The 23515-nt window shown below is 35.3% G+C and overlaps 1 pseudogene; it reads right to left on the bottom strand.

Annotated features, from left to right (window-relative positions):
• Positions 1-4789: 4789 nt before the first annotated feature.
• LOC105552080 lies at positions 4790-5502 on the bottom strand (annotated as a pseudogene).
• Positions 5503-23515: the final 18013 nt, after the last annotated feature.

Here is a 23515-nt window from a genome sequence, read left to right as displayed (position 1 = left end):
ATTAATGCTGGTGAAGAATGAATGACTGAATTCGAGAATACAGCTACTCTGATTTAGAAAACAATAATGATACAGTAATTGTTCTGATATGAAATACAGTTGTTTTTCTGGGAATGCTTTCTTTTGGACTAAAGAGCTACAGTTCAGATTTTCCAATAGCCTGTAGTTTGTACAGAAGAGTATCTGCCTTTTAAAATCAAAATGTAATTAGGTTCCTCAAAAACTAAAAGTAAAACTGCCATATGATCCAGCAATCACAGTTCTAGGTGTATATCCAAATAAATTGAAATCAGTATGTTGAAGAGACATCTGTACTCTCTTATTCACTGAAGCATTATTTACAATGGCAAAATTTTGAATTGACTAGAGCGTCTATCAAGGGATGAATGAACAAAGAATATCTGAGATACATACACAATGGAATACTACTCAGCCTTATAAAAGGAGAATTCTGTCATTTGTGACAACATGGATGAGTCTGTAGGACATTATTCCAGGTGAAAGAAGCCAGGTACAGGAAGACAAATATTCCATTATTTCACTTGTATATAGAATCTTAAAAATGTTGATCTCATAGACGCAGAAATTAGAATGATGCTTACCAAAAGCTAGGGTAGGGTAGCGGGGATGAAATACAGAGCTGATGGTAAATGGTACATAGATTCACATAGATAGCGGAAATAAGTGTTTGAGATCTATAACAGTATGGTGACTATTGTTAAAAATAATGTATTGCATATTTCAAAACTGCTTTAGTACATTTGAAACATTCTCACCATAAAAAATGGTAAGTATATGAAGTGATGGATATGTAGCTTGATTTAATTATTCCACAATGTATACACATATCAAGACACCACATTGTATTCTATATATACAATTACTGTCAATTAATTTTTTTTTTTAATTCAAATGAAATCAGGCTGAATATTTTGCTGCCCTCACCAGGGCACCACAGCATATGCAACTCTCAATTTCATTGTGAAAAAATTTGAATATTTATCTAGAAATATGTATATCCTTTAATACAGGTGAATATAAATTTATACTAGAAGCCTTGTTACACATCTAATACTCACTCAATAATTCATGTATCTAACTTTTTAAATTTTCTTCCTTTTTTGAGAGGGGTATATCAGTATGTTGCCCAGTCTGGTCTTTTTCTCCTGGACTCAAAGCAATCCTTGCACCTCAGCCTCCCAAGCAGCTGGGATTACAGGTGTGTGACCACTACATCTGGTTTTTAACTTTAAAACTAAAGCACCAGCAATGTCGAACAAAGCCAAGTGAAAAATTAGCAGAAATTACTAGTAATAAAGCATGCTCAGAAAGGAAATCTATGTTTTATAGTATTTTTCTGATTATAGGGATTTTTTAAAAACCCTATTTTGTACAGCCTAATACAGTAACATATCATGTAAAATTTAATTATAGAATATAGGACTTACATGTATTTCAGCAGCAACATGATAAAAATACATTGGTAGTTTATATAAAATAAAACATAATACAGGGAAAAATACAGGAAAAAAAAATCCTCTTGTTAGGTGGAAAAATACTCATTTGTTGGTGGGAAAAATATTAATTTGGCTATGAAAGTAGGTTTATCATCAAAGCTAGAGAGAATAATTAAAATAGTCACAGGAATCTATAGGTTACTTCACCCCTGTGCAGTCTTTTAAAAATGTAATGGGAAATACAGATTCTTCTTGACTTACAATGGGGTCAAGTCCCAATAAGTGTATCTTAAGTTGAAAATATCCTTAAGTCAAATGCATTTAATACACCTAACCTACCAAACATCATAGCTTAGCCTAACCAACTTTAAATATTCTCAGAACACTTACATTAGCCTACATTTGAGCAAAATCATCTTAAAAAAGCCTATTTCATAATAAAATGTTGAATATCTCATGCAATTTATTAAATACTCCACTGAATGTAAAAAACAGAATGTTTGTACGGGTACTCAAAGTACCTGTATGAATGCACATGACTTTCGATCCATCGAAAAGTCTGAAAAATTTTAAGTCAAACCGTCCTAAGTTAGGGACAACCAGTACATTACCTACATGGTCTTCCTCAAAAATGCCCATTTCCATCTTGCTTTGTTTTGTTGTCTTTCAAAATAATGATCCTTAATAATTACCTACTTGCATTGCACTTATTTTTGTGTTAAAATTACACTCTCTCTGAGCCATGTAATATTTAGATTAGTCAAATTGTTACAAAAAGATTTGTATTTTTGAGTTGTTATTACTTGTAGAATTGTTTAAGGAAAAAAAACCCTTCAGGTATTTATGTTGACAAGAAATGGATGTTAGCTATTATCCAATCCCTTGCAGGTATAGTTTGGTAAGTACAGATCAGTGAAATCAGAGATATTCCCTGATTTCCCTTCGTAGAACTTCAGATGGTATATAATTGCACATTGCTTAGATATTAAAAGGCGAATAATAAAATCATTAGTCCCTTACTAAAAAGTTTGTTACAAATAAATGAATATATATTCACATATATAAAGATATACACACATACACACATATACATTATAGCCACATGTTGTAAGTGAATAGTGAATTCGTGAAACTATTTAATTAGCACAAATGCAGATTCTGAAATTAGGTCACCAATAAAAGAAAAATAGGAACAAAATGGAATTCTACAAACACTGAAAGTTTAAGTAAAAATTAATATTGAATTTACAAAAAGAATCTGTTTATGGGGTGCATCAAATGTAACACTGTCACTGGTAAGTATGACAAGGTTTAATTTATATTTTTCAACTCCATCATGATTGTATCATTTGAAATGTCATTTTAATATCACTAATCTTTTTCTTATCTTGCATTGTGAATACACATACACATAAACAACGTATATGTGTATTGTATACAATGTATATTCTATAGGTATATATTTATATATAAGTATAAAGGTATATAACCATACTGTCATATTGTCATACAGCATGTAGTTTATATGGTAACATAGATATATAAAAGTTAGCTTATATTTCTTAGCAGTTGAAACCACTAAGCTCTATTTGTAACTGTAATCAAATTGTAGCTTATTTTAGAAATCAATAGAAATTACTATCTGTTCAAAAATGTTCTGTTGGGCAGTAATAAATTTAAGATCAATATTGAAAAGGCATTATGAACAGCTTTAAGTCAGAAATTTGAAAAGTTATAGAAAATTAAAACATTAACTGCAAATATGTAAACTATTAAAACAGATTGAAGAATATTACATTTCATAAACTCTGTGTAATAGTGTAACTGCCCAATGGGTTTACCCTGCCCGCCACCTAGACAGAGCTGATTTATCAAGACAGGGGAATTGCAATAGAGAAACAGTGATACACACAGAGCTGGCTGGTTGTGTGGGAGACTGGAGTTTTATTATTACTCATATCAGCCTCCCAGAGCATTCGCGGAGCAGAGTTTTTAAAGACAACTTAATGGGTAGGGGGAGGCCAGTGAGCCAGCAGTGCTAACTGGTCAGGTCAGAGACAAAATCACAGGGAGTCAAAGGTGTCTTGTTGTGCTGAGTCAGTTCCTGGATGGGGGCCACAAGATTAGATGAGCCAGTTTATGGATTTGGGTGATGCTAGCTAAACCATCAAGTGCAGGGTCTGCAAAGTATCTCAAGCACTGATTTACTTATTTATTTAGTTAGTTAGTTAGTTTTTTTGCGGCGCACTTGTACTTTTATCACGGACAATGTGCCCCCATCCACATCCACAAATTAGTGCTGTCCAGGCCACACCCAGGAGCCCCTGTCCAACCACTGTCCTCCCAGGGCCTCGCCCAGGCTTCCCTCACACCGTCACTCGCTAGGACACACAGCAGCTCTTCCACTCTTACCTGAGGTTGTATTATAAAAGCACGTGCTGGTTGAAAACACTTCCAACAATGCAGAAATGAGCAAGGGGAAAGTGGAACTTGCTGTGGACACGGCCACACGACCACGCTTTTGTTCCTGTTGGGATGCCTAGGTCGGTTTCACAGGTCGCCTCGCAGTCCTGCAGGCTGAACCCGTCTATCTGGGCGCCCTGCGCTGCCTACCTCCTGGGCACTCTGGGGCGACGTGGACGGATGCGCCCTTGTCTAAGGTTCGGTGCGTGCAGTCAGGACTCTGCACCAACAATGTTCCGTCCATCGATGAGGGAGCGTCCTCCCCGGGAGGGGCTTCCGTGCCTCCCATTCTGGGCACTTCCGGAGTGTTTGCAGGAAGTGCTGTCTTTGAGTCATTCTGTTTTGTCCGGAGGCTGCTGCGAGGAGGAGGACAGGTGAGCACATGCTGGAGGGTGGGGACGTGCGGGAAGGCTTCAGTCCGGGCACAGTCACAGGTCCCGGCTGCCCTGCTTTCCCTGGCCCGAGAAGAGCAGCCCCCAGCAGGCTGCGGGCACATTCCCGGCTCATGCAAGGCCTAGACCGCTCTGCAGGGCCCCAGCGCCCCGCCTTAATTTTCACCTTTGTTCCCTCCTGCTTTCCAGCTTTGGAGTCCTTGTTAGGAGGAACTCGAACCACAAGCTTATAAACGCGACACCTGCATTCCCTTCCAATCCTTCATGGTTTTCTTTTTTACACACAAAGCTTACAACCTTTACTTTTTCCAACTGGAAAACAGTTTTTCCAACACATTTTAAAAAACAAATTATCCTTTTATCATATGCTGAAAGCCCTACCCATAACAAGCCCACTTCTGCCTTTGACTCTGTTCACCGACCTTTCATTTACTTCCTAATCCAACCCTTTTGGTAACTTTCACTGAAGAGGTGGCTTTAACAAATACATTCTCCAGAAATCTCCAGAACCTTTGCGTGGGTCAGGGTGAAAGGTGCCGCCAGGACGTAAGCAGAACAGCTGAGTCCTCCGGGTAGGTGCCAGGTGCCTTCTGCACAGGCCGCGTGTGTGGGAGACATGGAGTCAGACGCGCTTGCTGAAAATGCAGCCGCTGTCTCTGGCAGAGCACACAGGCCCCAGGGCCCTGCGGACAGGGCTGGTCCCAGCGTATCCACGCACTTCCTGGGCTTGGGGGGTGTCACACCAGAGGCTGCCCGCAGCAGGAAGCCCACGCAGAGGCCAGGGGCTCTTGTTCCACTTGGCAGAGACTCCCAGGAGCCAGGGGGCATCATCAGAGCTTGGGGCCCTGGCAGGGTAGCCCAAGGGCACAGCAGCTGCAGGCCCTTGGCAAGACCGGAAGACGGTGAGTGGAAAGCCGGGGCGCGTGGAGCGACCCCGAGAAGGGGCCGTTCAGCTGTGAGTCCTGCATTTGCCGTTCGTGTTTCATCCGGCGGTTTTGAAACCAGGTTTTTATCTGGACCTCTGAGACCTGCATCTCCCTGGCCAGCCCCTTCTGCTCCAGAGGGCCCAGGTACTGGTGGTGCCAGAAGTCGCCCTCCAAGGCGCCGACCTGCTCTGTGCTGAAAGTTGTGCGGACACGGGGCCGCCAGGAGTTTGGCTCCTTACTCAGCCCTTCACAGAACAGGGTCATGCAGCCTCTCTGTCCTGGGCCCCCACCCCAGCCCCTTACTGCAGCCGGGGTGGCTCCTCTCTCCTCTCAAGCACTAATCTTAGAAGCAGTTTAGGGTGAGTCAGAATCTTGTAGCCTCCAGCTGCATGACTCCTAAACCGTAGTTTCTAATCTTGTGGCTAATTTCTTAGTCCTACAAAGAGAGTCTGCTTCTTAGGCAAGAAGGAGGTTTGTTTTGGGAAAGGGCTGTTTCCTTTTGTTTTGGGAAAGGCTAAGTTCCTCTCAAAGTTCAGCCTATGCCCAGAAATGAACAAGAACAGGTTGGAGGTTAGAAGCAAGATGTAGTTGGTTAGGTTAGATCTCTTTCACTGTCTCGGTCATAATTTTGCAATGACGGTTTCAATGGTATATTAGTGTTCATTTTATTCTCCATTTTATTGTGTATCTCCTTCTGTACTTTTTTATAATACTCGAGAAAAATCTGCCTCTTTTATTAATTCTTTTCATTTTTTTTTTCCACTGACAGCTTTGGTTTTGTTCATCTTCTCTATTGAATCTTGATTCGCTAATTTAGTAATTTATATTCTCATGTTAGTTATTTCTTCTTGCATTTATTTTGTGTTCCTTTTTCAGACAAGCTGAACATTTTGCTCACGATTTTTATCCTTTTATCCTTTACTAATGTAAATATTATATCCATAATTTTAAAAATATACCTGACACCACCTTTGCAAAATTATTGACAGTAAGAGAAGTTTGACACAGTTGATTTCATCTTGCTTCTAACCTCCAAGATGTCCTTGGTCACTCCTGGGCATACGCCAAGCTAACTTGGAGAAGAACTTATAGTTTAAGTTTAAAGCAAAGATGATAATAGCTCCTCCCAAAACTAAACTGCCTTTGTAAAATTAATGAAAGTCTACAAGGTTATGTTTATGAGAGGGGTCTGAATTCTGCTAAGATGTAGGCAGTGTACACTAATAACCTGCCATTGTTATGGTCACAAGATTTGTAACTTCCTTAATAACTCATATAGATAACATCACTATTGTAGAACCAAAGATTGGCCCTTTGAGAGTCTCTTCAGACTTCTGCATTTCTCATGACCAGTTGACTCCACCCAGCCCTGAAACTCATACCTTAACTGGTCCTGTGGCCCCCACCCAGAGGCTGACTCAGCACAGCTTTACTGCTTTCCATACCCCTCTGATTTCATCCCCAACCAATCAACATTCCCTATTCCCTAGTACTCAGCCCACCAAACTGTCCTTGAAAACTTTGAGTAGTAAGGCCATCTGCCCCCTTGGTGTCTTCATGTGAATTAAACTCTTTGTTTTCTCAGTGAAGTAATTTTGTCTGTAGGGCAAGCAGGAAAAAACCCTTCAGGCAGTTACATATCCTTTTGCTTTGTTTCAATATGTGGTATTTTCATTGACTTCCGTTTTTATGTTATGGGAGAAGTTCATTTGGAGATACATGGAAGTGGATTTAAAAATGTCACAGGTAGGAGAGTAACTTTGTATCTGATACTGACATCTAACTTAAATTGCATTGTGATTCAAGCATATGACCAGTTTCACAACCATACTTTAAGTGTTAAACTTACCTTATTATCTAATACATAATCCCTTGTAACACACATTAACTTTACAGTTGTCCCTGTGTATCTGTGGGGGATTGATTATAGGATCTCTGTGTATACCAAAATCAGAGGATACTGAAGTCCCTTAAATAAATCTATGGACTTTCCCCCATGTACTTTAAGTTATCTCTAGATTATTTATAATAGCTAACACAATGTAAATGTTATATAAATAGCTGTTATACCATATTTTGTTTGCATTATTTTTTATTGTTCTTTATTTATTTATTTTTTCTCTGATATTTTTTATTTGTGGTTGGTTGAATCTACAGATGAGGAACCTAAAGATTTGGGTTCCTCTGGGTTCTTACATATTAGTTATGGCTTGGAAATAGAGTAAGTAGCCAATTTTTCTAATTAACTAGAAAATTTGTTTTCATTTATTATAATTCCTGACATTTAAATTTACTTCTACCTAAATATTTTGCATATTCAATTTGTCCAACTTTTTATATACTTTTTAATCTTTTCTTATTTTGATTTGCCTCTTTTTCACGCAGTAAAAATTTTTCATTCCAAATTTCCATCACAATTTTAATAATTAGGTAGTCACACTCTAATTATATACTTTTAGTGGTGGTGCTTGAAACTTTATTATACATACCTAAGTCAATAAGGTTAAAATCTAAATTTAAAGTATATGATTATATTTATCTTTCACAGTGCAAAACTTTGGAACACTTAAGTTTCAGTCATTCTCCACATCTTACATGCTTTTATAGTTCAGTTTAATAAGATAAAATTAACAAGATTTTAATAAGCGTAGTAAGCTTTCTATTTGACCTCATCTTGTTTCTTTGATTTACCTATATGTATGTAATTTTCTGCTTCCATTTTTTTACCTCTGTCCTTCCTTCTGAGATCATTTTCCTTACACATGTGATCTCAATCTACATCCTTGCTCATGATAATTGTGACTCAAATCCAACTAATTGTTTGTGAACTCTTTCTCTAGGGAAAAATTTAGGATCCACTCTTTATCTTTCAGAATTTTTGTCACTTATTCTTTTGGGCATTGGCCAAGGCTAAGCAGCTTAGACACATCTTTCTGAGAAGTTTTCTTTTATTAGCTTTTATTTTCTTTGCTCTCTTTATTAAGATTTTATTTATTGTGTATTGGATCTCATGTTGTTTTCCTCATTTTGTCCTTTTTTATTTATTTTCTTAACTTTTCTAAGCTGTCAATTTTTAAAGTGTAATTTTAGAAATATCTTTAATTTTAAGAGCTTCTTATTTCTTGTTTTTTTTTTAATATTCTTTCTTGTATTGTGAATGCAATATTTAATTCAATTACAGTTATTTTAAAGTTCTCTTCATCAATATCTTTTTTCTAAGGCAGTGCTTCTCAACCTTGGGGATACTGACATTGTATAAAGGCATTTCACATGTTATAAAAGGCTGGAGGTTTTGGAGATATTTTAATTTCACTAATTTAAGGAAGTTTTTGGAGGGAAGGAAGATAGATATGCAGCATGTATTGATAAGCTGCAGTGGGCATTGAAGAGTATTTGCTTTTTTCACTTCTTGGACTTTTTGAATGATCAGAAATTTTTACCCAGTATTTGCAGTGATCTTTTTAATCTCTATGAAAACACATTAATCCCCTACTCATAACCACTTTGACAGATTCCCATTGCATCCTGGTTAAAACAAAACCTTCTCATGATTTCCTACTCAAAATGCCTGATAGTCTCACTCCATTTATCTCTGTAATCTAATCAGGCTTGTCATCATTCTGAAGCAGCTACATTGATCTCAGTTACTTTAGGTAACTAACGTCCACTTAGATTTAGAGATTTACTTATGCTGTTCCTTTTGCCAGGGGAAAAAAAAATCTAATTGAAGTATTACGTACTCCAGGAGAACTTCTCTAACCACCTCTCTTTCCCCCAGATATTAATTATGTCTGGTCATTATAATTTTTTTTTATTTTGCCTTAGTTTTCTTTCAAAGCACTTTCATATTTTGTAACTATAGCATAGTCATTTTTGTGACTATTGTAAATACTTATTTCTTCTATAATGTTTTACAGTTTTATGAGGGTATGGATCACACATTTTCATTGAAAGCAATATTCTCAGTACCTACATGAAACGCCTAGCACAACCTAGGCAGTAACTGTATACTTAACAATGAGTTAGTGACAGTCAAATAATGCTATATGTATTTTTAATGTTGGTAAGTACAATTGTGATGACCCCTCTTTTTAATATATAAGTTTGTGGTTATATAAAGTTATAAAGTCTAATCACTAAATAGAAGATTATTATATATAATAAAGAATAAGGAATATCTTGTAATATGTGTACATATATATGTGTGTGTGTGTGTGTGTGTGTGTATATAAGTCAACCCAGCAATCCCACTACTGGTATCTACCCAAAAAAGGAAATTGTTTTAGCAAAAAGACACCTGCAGGGCCGGGCACAGTTGCTCTGACCTGTAAGCCCAGCCCTCAGGGAGGCCAGGGTGGGAAGATCACTTGAGCCACAGAGTTTTGAGGCCATAGTGAGCTATGATTACTCCACTATATATCTAGTCTGAGAGACAGGGCAACATTATGTCTCTTTAACCAGAGAGAGACACCTACGCACATGTGTTTATTGCAGAATTATTCACAATAGCAAAGTCATGAAATTCAGCCTAAATACCCATTAACAGATGATAGGATAAAGAAAATGTGGCTTATATACACCATGGAATACTACACAGCCGTAAGAAGAATGAAATCATGCCTTTTGCAGCAACATGGATGGAGGTGGATGCCATTATCCTAAGTTAAATAACTCAGACAGAAATTCAAATACTTCATGTTCTCACTTGTAAGTGGCAACCTAACATTGGGTACACGTGGACATACAGAGGGAAATAATAGACAATAGAGACTACAAAAGCAGGGAGTGTGCAAGGGCAGTGAGAGCTGAAAAATTACTTTGGTTACAATATTCACTATTTAGGTGCACTAAAAGCCCAGATTTCACCACTACACAACATATCCATGTAACAAACAGCACATGTACCCCCTGAATCTATAAAAACGAAAAATAAAAATTCTTATTATAAAATGTTGGCATAGTATTTGTATGTACCATAAAATGAGTTAGCTACATGTTTGTAGATTGATTAAATAATTGTTCTGGAGTCATTCGTAATTGTTCACAAAGAGAAATCAGTGCCTCAGGTTCTTTATTATAAATGAGGATAACAACAGTGTTTATTTCATAATGTTGTTATTAAGATTCATTAATACATGTTAAATTGTCAAGCATGTAAAACAGAACCTGACACACACATAAAGTAAATATTAACTATGTAGAGGAGAAGGATGATGATGATGATGATATAGAAATGAATCACAATTTGGCTTTTTTGGTTTGCTTGTTTTTAATATTCATAATGGAAGAAATCCCCACCTAACTAGCACTGAGCATAGATACTTAATTATCTTTCTGTCACCTGGCCTTATCAGGCTACCAAAACATTTCCCTTCATCCTGTAAGGTCTATCCAGGAGAGACAAGGGATTTTGACCATGTTCTTAATTCATGAAGATTCCATAGGGTTTCTAGATTCAGTGTTACACTGATAGGAAGAGTGAAGGGGAACAATTGGAGGTTGTGTAGTCATTTCTGTTCTGGAAACCCCATCATCTTCTCTGAAACATTTGCTTCTGTTTGTTTATTTATACTAATATTTTAGTATGAAAACAATAGCAAACCACAGTATTTTATTTGTATACTGTTTGGAACTGTCTCAGGTCATGATCTCTAAATAGTGGAGCCTGTCTCCAGGGATGAATTCTGCCCTAGTATAGATAGATACACTCTGACAAGGTGAGGTTTTCTTGTCCTTTTATTCCTGAATTTCTTCAGATGAGCTGAAGATGAATTTCATTTTATCTCACTATAAATTACTATCAAGAGTGAGTAATATATTAATAAGGTTCCTGTAAAATAGCTCAATGGACTCATATCATGTGGCTACTGCAGAGACCTGATTTTTAGTCATGGTGTACTTTGTCACTGGGTCATTCACTATCCAAATAATGTTTCACTCTAAGGCTTATCTTCATCTTAGCATCCAATGTGATACAATGCTTGTTTGGCTCAATTCACCAGCTATCATCTGGGTTTTCCTATTATAAAACAATCTAAAGGGATTGCAGTAAATGAAGCCACTTAAGTCAACCACTCAAGCAAGGAACACATAGTGTTGTCAGACTCTGTTCAGTCAAAAATATGTTCAGTTATTATGTCTTTATTTCTATAGCTATTGAAGGAATTTCTATATACATATATCACTTATGTTTAAGATTTTTTTCCTGAATGTTGGAGCTTGTAAATATAATGGATCACTGTTATTGTTATATTTTAAGTAGTAATAATAATATGTTGCTTACACTGAACCATGCAACAGATTTACATGGTACTCTTGGCATTGTTAACACTTCATTTGAGTTTTAATGAAGAGGAGATAACTAATTTAATTTTGGCATTTAACACTGTAATATGAGAATGAAGTGAAAGTTTTTATCATGAGAATAACAATTTTTTTCATAATTCTTTTTTTATGTGCTTTGTGTGTCTTAAAAATTCAGTTTTCATCTTTCTAAATAGGATTGATGCAGATAAATCGACAAAAGATAAACATTTCCCATTGTGTTTTCTTTGTAACTGATTGTTTTCTCAGTTTTATTTTTTTAAATCATTGAGTATGTGCTAAATGCTTTGGATTGCAATTTAAATTCATTCTTCAGGGGTTCAACACATTTATTTCTTTTTGAAATAAAAATAGAAACAATATAATTGAAAATTAAATCACCAACAGATAAAGGTTTTTTCTTTCCTACCCATTATATTGACAGTTTCATCAGTGCTACTTATATGACATAGAAAATAATACCCCACTTCTGTTGAGATGACTATTTCCATAATATCAAATATTTAGAACATTTAAATACATGAACGCAATAGAATTGAGCCATTTAATCATTTTCTAAAAGTATACAATTTCCTTAAAGAAAAATCCTTCAGGCTGCCTTTCAGAGCTTGTGCCTGCTAATTTTAGACATCATTTGGACAAGATGTTTTTAGTTGCTATTAAAATTCACAAATTAGAAGTCTCTCTGTGCATGTGTATTTGTATGTATATGGTTGTGAGTGTTTCAAAGCCAAGATGTATTGAAGCCTTGTCAAGGGCAGAAGAAACTGAAGAAGTAGATAATACAGCTAGTGCAAAGGGAACATGACTCATGTCTTCAAAGAGACTAGTAGGAAATGAGATGAGAGCAGTAATGGGGAACCAAGTCATATAAGACTTTGTAGGCTATTGTAAGAGTCAACAGGGAGCTATTGGAGTGTTTTGAGCTGAGAAATGACATGATCTGACTTAAACTTTAAAATAAACATTCTGGCTTGTCTACGAACAGGCTGCAGTGAGCATGAGAGGCTGAGAGACAAGTTAGCAGGCATTACAGTAAGCCAGATGATATATGATGTTTGTGTGGACCTGAGGGGTAGCAGTAAGGGTGATATAAAAAGCTGGATACAACAATTTTGAAGTTAGAGCCAAGTGATGCTGGTGATAATGGTCCTGAGTCATTATTAAAGGTTGAATTGTGTTCAGTACTTATTATTTGATAGGAAAGAGAATGTGCTATCCATTTTGGAAATATTGCCATGAAAATGATAAAAACAAGTCACATTATGTTTTAAATTTTAAAGGGTAGGTTTCTATTCTGGGAGAAATCACTTACATGAATTAGCACATAATATGACAATCATAGGAAGAGAATTCACCCCTCCCACAAAAAACTAATATCCCTAACAATAAGCTCCTGAAACACAGCCACTTTCCCTGCATTCAAGTCTTATTTTTTATTGTACATTTGGTTCAGTAAATTCTGATAGTAGGACTTCACAGAAGCTGCACTGATATGGAATAACCGCAAGGGAAATGTCTAGAAAAAAATTTTAAAAGCTATCCTGAAGCAGGAGTACAAATCATAGACTAAAGGATGATTGATTATTGACTATAGGGTGAAAAAGAAAATTTGGACTGAAGAGGCCGGGCATGTTGCCTCATGTCCGTAATCCTAGCACTTTGGGAGGCCAAGGTGGGCAAATCACTTGAGCCCAGGAGTTTGAGACCAGCCTGGCCAGCATGGCAAAACCCTGTCTCCACTAAAACTACAAAGAATGAGCTGGGTGTGGTGGTGTACCCCTGTAGTCCCACCTACTCTGGAGGCTGAGGTGGGAGAACCTCTTGAGCTTGGGAGGTGAAGGCTGCAGTGAGCCAAGAGCTCACCACTGCACTCCAGCCTGGGCGACAGAGTGAGACCCTGTCTCAGAACAAAACAAACAAACAAACAAAACAAAAAAAGCAGAAAAAAAAAAGAAAGAAAAGAAAGAATTAGATTAAAGAAAGGGATATCTAGTTGGAAAGCAATACAATAATCTACATGGGGAATAATTAAGATATATATTTTCTAAGTATTGCTACTATTGATGGTAGCCAAATTTTATTTTGCTACAGGATCTAATGAATGTTTTTTCAAAACCAATGTTGAAACACATTTGATATAATAATGAAATAAATAGTGTGAGTTGTTTTGGTAACCTATATTTCACAAAGTTGAGTGATGTATTTTATAGTCTTAGTATTAACAAATTATAAAATTCACAATGCATATTAAAGCATATGAGGCTATTTATCAAGATACCCAAGAGCTCAAATTACAACAAAATCAGTAGTAAATGATTACTTTATGGCAAGCCTTATGCTGGGTCCTATGAGGCAATATACAAAAAATATGAAATGTTACTTCAGCAGAGAGAATTTAAAAATATACACATAAGGTTACACATCAACACAATGAGGTGTTATGATAATAAATATTAAATCTGATAGGAAGATTCCAGGAAATCATTCCAAAGATTTCTAAGGGGACCTTTGTATGCAAAGTATGAAATATACATTACCATTTTAACCTGCCTTCTAAACTCCAGCTCTTGATTGCCAGTTCGTGCTGGCTTTATACCAACTCCATTATACAAAACTCCAATATTCTAAAACGAATTCCTTCATTTCTCTATAAGGTGCTTCTTTTCTTTTTATTTTTCTGTTAATGAAACTCTTTACTTGCTTATCTCAGAAGTTAGACATATTAAAGTTCATTTTACTCCACGCATTTATTTCTCATTTTCCATATCTAATCACCTGCTAAATTCTATCAATTCTCTTCCCACTACATCTTGAAAATTATCTGCCATTCCCTTCTAAAGTTTCCTCTTGTTAATATCCTGGTTCGGGTTTTCATAGTCTGCTTTATTTGTTGCAATATCTATCCAACTATCCAACTCCAGGTGTTTGGACTCTAATCATTTTAATCCGTTCTTCACACTGCCATCCAAGTTATCTTCATAACAACAGAAAATTCCATCATTTTTCTTTACAAAAACCATCTGAGGAGTCTCACTATCTACAAAATACTGTTCAAATTCTTTAGAATAGCATGCAAATACCTCAATTACTTGAATCTAAATTACCTCTCCCTTTTCAACATTTGAATCCAAATACTCTTTCCATTTTTACCACATCATCACTTGCATCAATTCTTTCTGAAATTAATGAGTTAATCACACCAGTCAACTCACTACCCTGAAAATATTCCCTAAACTTTACATCCCCTGTACCTCTTTTTTATACTATTCTCTTGGACAGAAATGTCATCAAACTCTTTTATTATAAATAAAGTACCAGTTATAATTTGTCTTTGACTTCAATTTTGGAAAAGAAATTATACATTCTAGAACTTTTTAAACAAGAGTTTATATTGGCAATCCTGGGGACTTATGTTTGTGGCATTGCCCAATAAAAAATTTTGTTTTAATAAAAATTTGTATTTAAGTTAATATCAGTAATGAAAAGTGAACAAAATGAAACTGCAGAGTTTGATGAATTTGGGCTTGTGAATACAATCATGAATGCAGGGCCTAGATAAAGAAATGTAACATTGGCAGCAACCAAAATGCCCTGCCCCTCTCAAGACTATATACTCAACCAAAGATAACCACCGGTTTAACTTCCACCACCATATGTATTAATACGTGTGATTTTCTTTTACTTTAGATAATAGAACTATTACAATAACGCTCTTTTGTGACTACCTTAGTTCACTCAGCATTTTATTTTAGAAACTCCTCTCTATTGTGGCTTGTAATTGTAGCACGTTCATTGTCTCTGCTTTATAGTTTATTCATTCATTGAATGGATAAGCTACAGCATAATTACCCACTCCGATATTGAGAAATACTTGTGTTGTTCACAATATTTGGCTAATGTTTATAGTTTTGTAAATATCTTATACTTGTATTTGGTGAACATAGAGATGCATTTCCATATATTATCAGCTCATGAACAGAATTACTGGGTCAAGGAAGTAGTAACGTGGTGTTAATAGATTCTGTCAAACAGTGTGCCAAAATGCCTACACCAGTTTAATCTCTCACAAACAGAATAAGAGAATTTGATTTGCTCCACATACCTACCAATACTTGACATTTTTATCTTTCTTAGCTTATGTATTCTACTGAGTATGTCAGGATGTTAATTTTTGGTTTTTAATTTGCTTTTCCCTGATAATTAATGAAGTTGTACACACCTTCTAATATTTATTGGTCACTTGGATAACTTCTGTTGTAAAATGCTTTTTAAAGTCTTTTCCTTTTTTTTTTTCTATTTTCCTGGTTGAGCTATTTATTATTTATTTAGAAGAGCTCTTTATATAATCAGAAATCTTTGTCAGCTGTATGTGCTGCCAGTGTCTTCTTCCACAACGTGGGTTGCCTTTTCACATTCTTACTGATAACTTTTGATAAAAAGATGTTCTTACCACTAGTAAAACTTATTATCTCTCCTTTCAGTACTTACTTTGAATATCTTTTAAGAAATCTCTGCCTTCTGCCAAATTATGAAGAGATTCTTACATGTTACCTTATAAACTTTATTATTTTACGTTCCATATGTAAATTTATAAATCATCTGAAATTGTTTTTGTCAAAGGAATGAGAAAACAAAATTCATACTTAAAAAATGTAGCCCATCCACAAAGTCTTACTGATTGATAATACATTCTTTCATTCTTTTCCCATTGCACTGCAATATTGAATTTCTGTGTTTCTTTGAGAATGTTTTGAGCTCTATATTTTTTTTCCAATGGTATTGAAGAGTTACAGATTAATTAGAATTTGAAAATCATATTATATTTATTCTAAGGTATTAGACAATTAACTAGAATTAAATATTCAATATTCCTTTTGTAAACTATTTATTTTGATTATACATAAAAATTAAAGATGGCACCAGTTTTTTCTTAACTCACTTGTAATGGTATTTTATTCCCTAATAGTTAAAATTTTGTTTTTAGTACCTCATCTAATATCTAAATATTCATCCTTTCTATCATATAAATCCAATCTCACTAAATTAATTCTCTTTATTAATAATATTGTATCCTACTCGAGTTGCTCAGTAGTCTTTTTCAACATGTAATTGGTCAATCCTAATTTTCTGTGGCTATTCTCAAGTAATTCCTCCTTTACTCAAACTTGTTTCCAGTCTTTCTATATCTAGATCTACCAATTCAGTGTCATTACTATATCTTCCAAATGAGCTTGGATCATAATTTCAAAAGACACAATTCCAAATGCCATCATCCCAAATGTTGGAATCCCAAAAGATCAAAATCTCTAAAGTCTGAAATCCTTTACCTCTAAATGAATCCCCAAACCATAATGACATATTTGGAATTAGATGAAATCAAGGCTTCTAAAAGTGAATTTAAAGGTATTACTCATAGTTTGCTTTTCCATTCAGCCCAATACATTTGGCAGAACATTCAAATGAGTGGATTGGACATGTGATATTGCAATGACAAAACTTTATTTTAAAAATGTGTTATTTACCTGCATTGATATTCCTTCTAGCCAATAAAATTTCAAAAGTTTTTAAAGAACTAAAGCTACCTTTACATGAAGAAACCAGGGAAGTCACTGACTGATTCAAAAATAATTATAGGATTATAGGCATAGTAGGATGAGAAGACGCTTATGAAATGGTGTTGCTGTTTGATCACCAATACTGTTTCTGCCAAGTTTGTAGTTTGTATATAAATGCATGCAGAACGGATTTCCACATACCCAAAACAACATATGAGCATGGCATAGACAATGGAAACATTTAACAGGGAATGCTCATGTTGGTCTCTATCAACCTATAGAATAATTCCAAAAAGATCAGTGCCATGTAGAAAATAAATGTGACTGTATTCTCCAAGGTCAGCCATGTCCTAAAAGAAAAAGAAAAAAATAAAATAGTTATTTCTTGTGCTACAAGATTTCAAAATATAGTTAATAATCATGATAATCAGTAAACTTTTATGGATTGCCTATAATCTATCCCTGTAATATACTTTTTATATGTCAAATTTTCTTTCTAGTTTTCTTAGGTTTTTTTTTTTTTTGTTTAGTTTTGTACTTGCTTTTTTTTACTATTTTAAATTGTTGGCATTATTGTTATAATTTGCTATGTTACATATTTCATCTTCACATTATTTCCAATACTGGAATAATTTTTTATAGAGAATTTGAGAGCGTTCGAGTTCATTTTATGCAATTCGTTTTGCAAATTAAACTCCACAAAAGTGCATTATTACAAGGTTGACTCTGTGTAATCATTGGCCGTGTGCTTAAGCACTGAAACTTTCTCAGTAAATAAAGAGATGGCCTTTTTGTACATCTGCATTTGTGAAAGATAAAATTTTTCAAGATCTTGGCTATTTGGGCTACTATATATGTGGTGGTAATCCATCATGGTTTTTGATCAATCTCATCAAAAGACTTAGATTGTTCATCATGGTGTTGATGACTGCAGGTCTAAAGCTGAGTACACACAATTATCAACGTTGACTGTAGTTATATATGTTTATGAGTGTCTATTTTTGACCTTTTTATGAATATGGTTCATCTGCTCGTAATTGTTATACCTGTGCAACTATGTTATCATTGTCTATTTTATTGTGTAAAGTGGCCTATAAAGCGTTTTGTCATGGTTTTACATGTTTCTCAAATCTCCTTTTAAAAAAGTATATATTTTTAAATACTCTTAGTTACTTTTTCTACAGGGATTTCAGTCTTTTAGGATTTCAACATTCAGGATTATGGTGGTTAGGACTGTGTTTTTGGTATTATGATCGGCTCCTTTCAAAATCTGACTTAAGATGCATTTCTCTTAGAAAGACTCTGTTAGATAATCACACATATTGTTGCAGTAGGTAGCTAGTCAGACATGAGCAGGGCAAGGCAGCCTGCCTCCACCCACAGACACACTAGGAATGTTAGGCGACCATCGGATGGTGGTCAGATGGTTGTTAACTGTCTTTCTAAAATAATGATGGCTTACAGTCAGCACCGGGGAAAGACAGTCTCCCAATAACCAGAAACACCTGAAACTGATGATCAGCAGCTTCCTGACAGGATCTCAGGAATTGGGCGAGTGGGTTCAAACATGTGCATTAAGAGGCAAATGGTGGACTTTGACTGGTATATGACCTTGTAGGGACATTTGACTGGTAAGGGAAGAAAATCTCAAATGAGCATGCATACAGCTCCAGTAAACACACTGCACATGTGGCCCCTTCCAAGTGCTGGCAGGGCACTGAATGTGCAGACAGCCTGTCCCAAGGGAAGAATTAGGGGGAGAAGGACTGCAAGACCCCAGAAGCATGCCAACAAGTAAAAACCCCAATTCAAAGGGTCAATTGCGCACTTGATCTCTCAAGTCACCCACTTGGTCCTCTTCCAAGCGTACTGTACTTCCTTCATTCCTGCTCAAAAACTTTTTAATAAACTTTCACTCCTGCTTTAATACTTGCCTCAGTCTCTGCTTCTGCCTTATGCCCCTCGTTAAACTCTTTCTTCTGAGGAGGCAAGAACTGAGGTTGTTGCAGATCCATACAGATTTGCCACTGGTAAGACTATAAACTTAAGTATTAAGTTATAAATTGTTTCCTGTTCATGTATTACGTATTTTATAGAGCATAAACCACATAGGTTTTTTACATTTTCCAGTTTTCATCTAGACTATTTCTCTAATATTTAACCCTTTTTCTTTTCCTTTTTTGCTGTATAAATTCTACCTAGTTAAGCCACCCTTTGTTATTTATCAACCTGGACATTACACTGTGAGCCTTTACAGTAAAAGACCTCTTTAAAAATATTCTCTATGCATTTGGGTTGCATAACATGTATATTTAAAGAAAACATTTACAACATTAGAATATATTCAACCTTTAAGGAACATTTATTTAAAAATTTCCTTAAGAATCTTAAATACCTGTATATCATAATGACCACATACATTTGAACTATTGGCCTACAGTTTCTGTATTATATTGAACAGTGTCCTTGATTTTTGTTCATCCATTTTCTAGTTTAATTTGTAGTTAAAAACAATGCACTTTTCAGGGAGTACATTATATAGGTTGAAATACGAAAAATACAGTGAACCATAAAGTTCTACTAGCAAAAACTACTCATTATAAAATCTGCCAAACTATTGATTCCCAAAGAAAACCATAACAAAGAAAACCATAACAACCCAAGTTCTTTCTGCCTACTGCATTAAAAAAAAAAAAGACCACAGCATTGTAGTAGAGAAAGAATTTAATAGACACAAGGCCAGTCACACCGAGGAGATGGAGTTCGTACTCAAATCATCTTGTCCAAAGCTCATGGTTTATGTAGGGGTTTTGAAAAGCCAGTTTGGGGAAGGTGTGGTGGTGACTAGATTTGCTGCTGATTGGCTAGGGCAGAGATGAAATCATAGAGGGTAGAAACTGTTCTGCATGCTGAATTGCTTCTGGATGGGGCCATAGAAGTGGAGTTGGCAGGTCCAGGTGGGTCCAGGTGGAGCCATGGATGTCAGACATCCAAAAAAAAAAAGCAAAACAACCCTGAAAATATGTCTCCAAATGCCAGTCACCAATAGTGATACTATCAGCAGGAATAACTGGGGAAGTTGCCTATCTTACAACCTCTGGGATAATGCCTGATAATTGATTATGTCTAAGCCTTGGCAGGACTCAGTCTCCTCTTCCCAGCCCCCATCCCCTAGCCTGATGGTCTCCCATTAGTTTTACACAAGCTGTTGAGTTTGGAGAGAGGCCTATCATCATTTAAACTATAGCCTAAATGTCTCTCAAGTTAGCTCTGCCCAAAAGCCCAGGAATAATTAAGGGAAAGGCAAGGTGAGGTGAGTTAGGTCAGATCTCTTTCAGTGTCATAATTTTTTCATTGATACAATTTTTTGCAAAGGTTGTTTGAAAACTGTGGTCTTCCAGATGAGCCAAAGTTAAGTCTTAATAATATTCAAAGAAACCTTCTCTATGGTTTATCTGACCAAACTTGCAAAAATGAGAAATAGTAGTGTTTTAGCCCTTTAGATTTTTCTCAAAGTGTTACAGGAAAGGGTACGGATCCAGACCCCAGGAGAGGTTCTTGGATCTCGCACAAGAAAGGATTCAGAACAAGTCCATAGAGTAAAGTGAAAGCAAGTTGATTAAGAAAGTAAAGGAATAAAGGAATGGCTACTCCATAGACAGAGCAGCTCCGAGGGCTGCTGGTTGCCTATTTTTATGATTATTTCTTGATGATATGCTAAACAAGGGGTGTTTTATTCATGCGTCCCCATTTTAGACCATATAGGGTAACTTCCTGACATTGCCATGGCATTTCTAAAGTGTCATGGCACTGGTGAGAGTGTAGCAGTGAGGATGGCCAGAGGTTATTCTCATCGCCATTTTCGTCTTGGTGGGATTTAGCTGACTTCTTTACTGCAACCTGTTTTATCAGTCTTTACTGCAACTTGTTTTATGACCTGTATCTTGTGCTGACCTTGTATCTCATCTTGTGACTTAGAATGCCTTAACCATCTGGAAATGTTGCCCAGTAGGTTTTAGCCTCATTTTACCCAACTACTATTCAAGATGAAGTTGCTGTGGTTCACATGCCTCTGACAAAAAAACATTGTTCATATTATGCTTCTATTTCATAGATTGCAGACACTACTTCTTTGTACATGCTGCCAACAAACACAGAATATAGTGATGACTAAAGATAATGTTGCAGCTATTATACTGGCAGATTTTGCCTTTGAAAATAAAACGATATGAAACTTTTTCAGTTTCTTTTTAATTTCCCCTGAATAACTGCAGTACTCACAGACACACTGGATGCTACTCAAATCCTTTGTATTTCTAGGTGATAATTTGTGCCCAGCCAAATTTCAAATGGAGTTTTTTAGGCATCTCTATATCTGGTTTAACACAACTAATGTGATTAATGATAAAAATTTATTTATTTCTGATGAAAGTCACTTCGATGTACTAGCTACACAGAACATGTGGCTAGTGATTCATTTCAAATGCATTTTTTCTCTATAGAGTACAGAAATAAAACTATGCAAAAATAAAGGTAGAGATTGAAAATAAAAGGAAATGGTAGAAATTTAAAAAGTAACAAAAAAAATCCTTTTGATTATTTTGATTATCAGTAGGCTAGACATAGCTGACAAAAAAATCAGTGAACTTGAAAATATGTATATGTCAATAGAAATGTACAAAATTGATGTACAAAGAAAAAAATAGAGAAAAGAACATCCAAGAACTGTGGTACAATTTCAAAAGGCGTAACATACCCGTAACTGACATACTAGAAACAAAACACAAAGACAACGAAAGAGAATAAATATTTGAAGTGACAATGGCTGAGAATTTTCCAAAAATAGTAACAGATGGCAAAGTACATATCCAGAAAGATCAAAGAGGACTGAGTCATATAAACATTAAATACTCAAACAGACAAACAAAAATACACCCAGCCCTATCATATTCATACTGCAGAAAACCAAAGACAAGGGAAAATCTTGAAAGCAGTTAGACAAATTAAGAATAATGATATTTTCGGTGGCATAGTAGATAAAATTTTGATGAGATAAACTAAAGAGAAATCAAAGAGAATTTCTACCTAGAACTTGAATATTTGATCTACATTTTAGCATTTTTGTATATATCCAAACTATAATATTTTATAATCTAGTTTAAGAGATAAATGATTATACATTTTAATGTATATGTTACAATAGATTTCTAGAATACTTCTGTAGACTTTTTAAAAATTGTTGTGGCTTTTTTGATTTACTGTGCTATTATGTGGGAAAGATCATCAATCATTTTAGTCGTAGTGAGATGTCCAAATTCTATCATTTTGAAAGGTTTCACTGAGTCCAGGCCTCCAAATAAGTCACAGTAGAAAGGTGATCAGTTCTCAGCTTCTGCAGAAAGCTGCGGAAGAACTGGGGTCATCAAAGATAGGGTTCACTCTGCTGTGACAAACTACACTCAAAAGAATTTGTATTTGTCTTTTCCAAGAACTGTGTAGAACAGCTTATAGGATTAAAAGCCTGTTATATAATAAAAGAATATTTCAAAAGTGAAATCAACCCTAAATATCCATAGAAAATCCTAGACAAGGCTTCCATTTATACTCCTTGGACATACAACACCTGTACCAATTTTAAGCCAGGGCTATGCAAAGTATAAAATCAGTAGTAATATATAAGCAAATCTAAAAATTCACATAAGAATTAAATTTAAATTCAATTAAGAATAGCATAGATGAGATTTTAAAATGCATTCTTTTAAAATAAAAAAGCATGTCTACTTATTTACTCAAGAATCTCCCACATTCTGGAAACACTGGTAACTGTTTTATTTTGTTTCGTGCTAATGAGGAGAAACAATCGGAAAGAAAGGCAGGACTCATTTGCTGAGAAGAGTCAAAGATAAAAGTTCTCTTTCAAAGGCTTCCTGTCTAAAGCTTTCCTACAAAAGAAAAAAAAAGGCTTCAGATCTTATTTTCAAGGAATCTTAATATGTTAATTACAGTAATTAAGAATAAAAAAACTTAGAATCTCACACCTTGTCAGAGCTGAAAGCTAGTGAAACAAAGATCTATCATTTACTGGTTTGACCTTAAATTATGCTACATTCTAGATTGAAAAATAATAATATAAACAGCTTTAAAAACTATTTTGAGTTTCAGTTTTGTCATGAAAAAAATATTGGGATAGCAAAGTTTTATGTGACCTAAGGAGACTAGACCAGTTCTAAAAAGTTCTAAAATCAGAGATTCCAAATTTTGTTCCTTATATTGATTAAATTTTTAAAAGGTATTGTTTTAAAGCACACTGTAACTTCAAATACATTGTGAAAGTTATTGGGGGAAATAATTTAATCCATGAACTAAATTAATATAAAATGAAAGAATTAGAAAAT

This window comes from Mandrillus leucophaeus, unplaced genomic scaffold, assembly GCF_000951045.1.
Source record: "Mandrillus leucophaeus isolate KB7577 unplaced genomic scaffold, Mleu.le_1.0 Scaffold543, whole genome shotgun sequence".
NCBI classification, from domain to species: Eukaryota; Metazoa; Chordata; class Mammalia; order Primates; family Cercopithecidae; genus Mandrillus; species Mandrillus leucophaeus.
This window is presented reverse-complemented; position numbering and strand designations above follow the sequence as displayed.